We start from the raw sequence: 6,678 nt of genomic DNA, 5'->3' as shown, positions 1-6,678 counted from the left end.
GATGAATTCATCCCAATTGAACACCCAATCACCAAGAAGTCAATGGAAGGACAAGTGCAAGACAACTCCATCAAAAAGAGGGCGCAGGAGTTCCTCCCAGAAATTCCTGAAATTGACTACTGGACCCGCTTAGAAGCATCTGTTACCAAGCTGCAGGAAGCTATGGAACAACTTAAGGAAGAACAGCAGAATCAAAACTGCATGCTCTGCAAGCTGCTGAAGGAACAGGAGAAGCAGGGGCGTGAGCTACAGGAGCTGAAGCGCCAGAAGTTCTCCCTTGAAGGACCAAGCACCCCACAAAAAGAGGGAGCATCAACTTCTCAAAATCAAGGTTGTTGAGTCCTAAATCTGTGATAACCTTTATTATTAAGAGTCTATTTTAAGAGTCATTTATTTTTCTGCTTTTAATTTTTAGGCTTTGAGCATCAGTGGATAGGAGGGCCCACAGGAATAAAATCCTGGCCTAAGCGGCTAAACCAAGCTGTCCCTAACTATGTGCTTGTGGCGTGAAGGTGTCAAGTGAAAACTTGAGACTGAGCGGTTAAAGTCGTGGTCCAAAGCAAAAAAAAGAGTGTGCTTAAGAGCTCTGAACACCTCTAATTGGGGACTTTAGCAAAGCTGAGTCACAATCTGAAAAGGTTCACCCAGTTATGTGTTTGTGGCATTTATGTATCCGGTGGTAATACTGGAAAACAAAGTGCTTAGGGTCACGGCCAAGACTCATAAAGTAACTGTGTTCAAGAATCAACATACTTAACTAGGAGAATCAATAACACTATCTAGATTCTGAGTTCCTATAGAAGCCAATCATTCTGAACTTCAAAGGATAAAGTGACATGCCAAATCTGTTCAGAGGCAAAAAGCTAAAAGCCCCGCTCATCTAATTAATACTGATCTTCATAGATGTTTTCAGAATTCATTGTATATGCTCTTTTTTTTATCCTATTCGATTTTTAGTTGCTTGGGGACAAGCAACAATTTAAGTTTGGTGTTGTGATGAGCGGATAATTTATACGCTTTTTGGCATTGTTTTTAGTATGTTTTTAGTATATTTTAGTTAGTTTTTATTATATTTTTATTAGTTTTTAAATAAAAATCACTTTTCTGGGCTTTAATATGAGTTTGTGTATTTTTCTGTAATTTCAGGTATTTTCTGGCTGAAATTGAGGGACCTGAGCAAAAATCTGATTCAGAGGCTGGAAAAGGACTGCAGATGCTGTTGGATTCTGACCTCCCTGCACTCAAAGTGGATTTTCTGGAGCTACAGAAGCCCAATTGGCGCGCTTTCAATTGCATTGAAAAGTAGACATCCTGGGCTTTCCAGCAATATATAATAGTCCATACTTTGCCCGAGATTTAATGGCCCAAACAGGCGTTCCAAGTCAGCTCAAGAATTCTGGCGTTTAACTCCAGAACTGGCACAAAAGCTAGAGTTAAACGCCCAAACTGGCATAAAAGCTGGCGTTTAACCCCAGGAAATATCTCTACACATGAAAGCTTCAATGCTCAGCCCAAGCACACACCAAGTGGGCCCCGGAAGTGGAATTTTATAATAAATACCCTAGCTTACTCATTTTCTGTAACCCTAGGTCACTAGTTTACTATAAATACTACTTTCAGTGATTCATATTGTACCTCATGACACTTTACACGTTTCTTGTTGTGTTCTCTACGGCATGAGTCTCTAAACCCCATTGTTGGGGGTGAGGAGCTCTGCTGTTCTTCATGAATTAATGCAATTACTACTGTTTTCCATTCTATTATGCTTGCTTCCATTCTAAGATATTCATTCGCACTTCAACTTGATGAATGTAATGATCCGTGACACTCATCATCATTCTCACCTATGAACGCGTGCTTGACAACCACCTCCGTTCTACCTTAGATTGAATGCATATCTCTTAGCCTCATGATTCAAATTAGAGTCTTCGTGGTATAAGCTAGAATCATTGACGGTCATTCCTGAGATTCGGAACGTCTAAACCTTGTCTGTGGTATTCTGAGTAGGATCTGGGAAGGGATGACTGTGACGAGCTTCAAACTCGCGAGTGTTGGGCGTAGTGACAAACGCAAAAGGATCAATGGATCCTATTCCGACATGATCGAGAACCGACAGATGATTAGCCGTGCGGTGACAGTGTATTTGGAACATTTTCACTGAGAGGACGGGATGTAGCCATTGACAACGGTGATGCCCAACATAAAGCTTGCCATGGAAGGAGTCTTGCGTGCATGAAGAAGACAGTAGGAAAGCAGAGGTTCAGAAGACAAAGCATCTCCAAAGCCTCAACCTGTTCTTCATTACGGCATAACAAGTATTTATTTCATGTTCTTTTACTTTTTACAATTAAATATGAGAATTACTGATATCCTGACTAAGAGTTACAAGATAACCATAGCTTGCTTCAAGCCGACAATCTCCGTGGGATCGACCCTTACTCATCTAAGGTATTACTTGGACGACCCAGTGCACTTGCTGGTTAGTTGTGCGGAGTTACAAAAGTGTGATTGTAATTTTGTGCACCAGACGTGCACGCGTGCTGTACACGTACGCGTCGGTGCCCACATGTGATTTTTAATTGAAAACGTGGCCAGTGAATTCTGAGAGGCTGTGGGCCCAGTTTACAACCAACTTTGGAACCAAAATACATAAAAAGACCAAGGATTGAAGGGAAATCATCACTTCACATCATTCACACATCTTTGGCTCATTTTTACACATTAGGATTAGCTTAGAGTTAGTTTTAGAGAGAGAAGCTCTCACTTCTCTCTAGGATTAGGATTAGGATTAGGTTTAGTTCTTAGATCTAGGTATAAATTCATGCCTTCTTCTACTTCTACTCTTCAATTCCTTGTTGTTACATTCACCATTCTTCTATTCTTTTGTTGTAATTTCCTTTATGTTGTTTCTATGCTTTATTGAAGATCTACTCTTGCTTCTTCTACTTTTCTTTCAATTCAATTTGAGGTAATTCACAATAATTCAGTTTCTTTTGCTTGTTGTCATTAATTCCTTGCAATAATTGTGTTAGATTTCATTGTTGTTGTCAATTTACTTTGCTTTCCTTTTATGCCTTCCAAGTGTTTGATGAAATGCTTGGTTGGATTTTATTGTAGATTTTGTTCCTCCTGGCCTAGGTGGAATAATTAGTGACGCTTGAGTTATCTAATTCCTTTGTTGATTGACACTTAGAAATTGCTAATTGATTTGGATACCACTAAAGCTAGTCTTTCCCTTGGGAGTTGGCTAGGACTTGTGGAATCAAGTTAATTCATCCACTTGACTTTCCTCCATGGTTAGAGGTTAACTAAGTGGTAGCAATGGACAATTCTCATCACAATTGAGGTGGATAACTAGGATAGAACTTCTAGTTCTCATAACCTTACCAAGAACTTTCATAGTTGTTAGTTTATTTTCATTGCCATTTACCTTTCATGTCTAATATCTTAAAAACCCCCAACATACCTCATAACCAATAGCAAGGTACTTTATTGCAATTCCTAGGGAGAACGACCCGAGGTTTAAATACTTTGGTTATTAATTTTAGGGGTTCGTACTTGTGACAAAGAAATTTTTGTATGAAAAGATTATTGATTGGTTTAGAAACTATACTTCCAACGAGATCTCATTAGAGAAATTCTATACCATCAATAATCAAATCATCAACCACACATTACACCGATCAATGCCATGATAAACCACTATTTTATGGTTTATCTTGTGCTCAATTGAGTGGATTTCATCAGCTCTTTACCCACTTATTCATACTATTTGCATGGTTTTACATTTGCCTTCCTAATTATGTGCTTTGATTGAAAACATGCTTCTTTGATCTTATATTTGCTTATTATTAATCCTCTCTTATTACCATTAGATGCCTTGATATGTGTGTTAAGTGTTTCAAGATATTATAAGGCAGGAATGGCTTGGAGGATGGGAAGAAAGCATGCAAAAGTGGAAGGAATGCAAGAAGTTGGAGAAATTGCTAAGCTGTCCAGCCTGACCTCTCTGCACTCAAACGGCTATAACTTTAGCTATAGAGGTCCAAACGACGCGGTTTTAGTTGCGTTGGAAAGCCAACGTCTGGGGCTTCGATTTGATATATAATATGTTATAGTTCCCTTGAAGATTGGTGACACGAACGCGTGATCCATGGGCCGCGTCGCAGTGACGGAAATCCAGCGTGGCAAAATTCGAAACCAGCGAATTCTGGACTGTTTTTGACCCAGTTTGCGGCCCAGAAAACTCAGATTAGAGACTATAAAGTGGAGGAATGCATCCATTCATAGGGAGGCTCTCATATTCATAATTTTAGGAGTAGATATAGTTTTTAGAGAGAGAGGTTCTCTCCTCTCTCTTAGGATTAGGATTTAGGATTTCTCTTAGTTTTAGGAGTGACTCTCAATCCCAGGTTTAATATTCTTTTTACTTTATATTCCTCTTTTTACTTTCAGATGCTTCAATGCTTGTATTAGATATGTTGCCCAATTGGCTTATGAACTTTTCATGTTAAGATCTGCATATTTTATTTAATAATATTTGAGGTGTTTCAGATTTAAGATTGCTTTGTTTTATTTATATTAATGCTTTTAATTTAATTTAGATATTTTCTTCCTTTTAGCTTTGGTCAAGTGATTGGTAGTACTTGAGTTATCAAACTCAGCAAGTGGTTGAAATTGGCAGATTTTGCTTTAGCTAGGATTGCTCTAACACTAGTCTCCCCACAGGAGTTGACTAGGACTTGAGAATCAAGCTAATCAATCCACTTAACCTTCCTTTGTTTAATAAAGGCTGACCAAGTGGGATTAAAACCCAATTCTCTTCACACTTGATAAGGATAACTAGGATAGGAATTCCAATTCTTATACCTTGCCAAGAGATTTTATTATTATTATTATTTTATTTTACTTGTCATATAACATATTCCCTCCTTACTTCCAAAACCCCAATTTACAAACTCATAACCAATAATAAGAACATCCCTCCCTGCAATTCCTTGAGAAGACGACCCGAGGTTTGAATACTCAGTTATCAATTTCAAAGGGGTTTGTTACTTGTGACAACCAAAACGTTTGTATGAAAGGACTTTTGAAGGTTTACAAACTATACTTGCAACGAGGATTTATCCGCAAATTTCTAGACCACGCAAAAGTTCCTCTCATCAAAATGGCGCCGTTGCCGGGGAATTTCAAACGTGTGCCTTATTATTGGTTATTGTAAATATTTTTTTTGATTTTTGCTTGTTTATTTATTTTTATTTTTGTTTTTATTTTTTTCCATAAATTAAGAGGTTATTTATTTTTATTTAGTTATTAAAAAAATTTTTTTTTCAAAAATTTGTTCTTAGTGTTCATCTTGATCTTCAAGTTGTTCTTCACGTTCATCTTGACCTTCAAGCTGTTCTTAGTTGTTTTCTTCATTTTGATCTAAAAATTTGAAATTTGGTGTCATTTTATTGTTTTTCTCTTTCCTCATTAAATTCAAAAATATTTTTAATTAATTTTTTCGAAAAAAAAATTTCAGATTTTTTATTTTTAAAATTTTTATCTTATCTTATCTTATTTCGAAAATCAAATTTCAAAATTCAAATTTAAAAATTTTCAAAATTTAAATTTAAAAATTTTCAAATTTTAAATTTCAAATTTCAAAATTTCAAATTTCAAATTTCAAAATTTAAATTTATTTTCCTTTTTTTAATTTTTGTTTGCTACTATGAACTCTTTGGCTATGGGCTATGAGTCCGGTTACAATCACCTCCAATGGACTATCAACAACCACCACCATATGCCTATGAACCCTTTCCTCAACATAACTTTGGACCACCAAACTCACAAGCCCTTTTCTGCCATTCACCTCCATATGACCCCAACCCTCAACCACCATACCAACCACCTTATGAGCCATATGAACCATATATAGAACCACCCCAATTCCAATCCAATCACTTCCAATCACCACCACTTTTCTTTGTGTCATGTCCAAGTCCAGCAACCCGAGAAGCAGAGATTCGCCTAACGGAAACAGTAAATAAATTTCAAACAACTATTCAACAACTGGAGCAAGCAACAATTCAATGGGTTTCTAGGCACTCAAATACACAAGGATCAGCCACAGCCCCATGTGAACAGTCTAACGAAGAGCGTACCATGAAGGAGATACTAGAGGCTCCAGTGGACAGGACAGAGCATGAATTCATACTAGAACAAGTAGAAGAAGCTGTCATCATTCAAGAAGAAGAGTTGGTTGAAGACTTAGGAGATGCAGAACCTCCATTGGAAAGTCCAGTCATAGAACCCCCTTCCAAGACGTTTGAAATTGATGCTGAGAAGGGTGTACAACCTCCAAGGCATATCACAGTTGAAGACTTGGAAGAGGTTGATCAAGAGATGGAGATTCAAGAAGAGGAAGCACAACCTCCCATGCCCTTGGAAAGCTATAAAGAGAAGATTGAATTGGAAGAAAGCTACCAAGAGGAAGAGGTTGAAATTGAAGAAGCTTGCAAAGAGGTGGTAATTATCAGAGAAGAGCACAAGGGAGTGGAGCTTGCAATTTCATTAAAAATACCTTCCCCTAAGTTGTCATCATCCTTCACAACATTTAAGTGGGTAAAATTCATATCCCATAGCTTTTTAATCCCACTTGAATATGGGCTACTGGAGACGGATGGTCAACTTAGA

The sequence above is a fragment of the Arachis ipaensis genome, chromosome B04 (assembly GCF_000816755.2).
Source record: "Arachis ipaensis cultivar K30076 chromosome B04, Araip1.1, whole genome shotgun sequence".
In the NCBI taxonomy this organism is placed as follows: domain Eukaryota; kingdom Viridiplantae; phylum Streptophyta; class Magnoliopsida; order Fabales; family Fabaceae; genus Arachis; species Arachis ipaensis.
The sequence above is the reverse complement of the archived record's forward strand: the minus strand, read 5'-3'. Positions refer to the sequence as shown.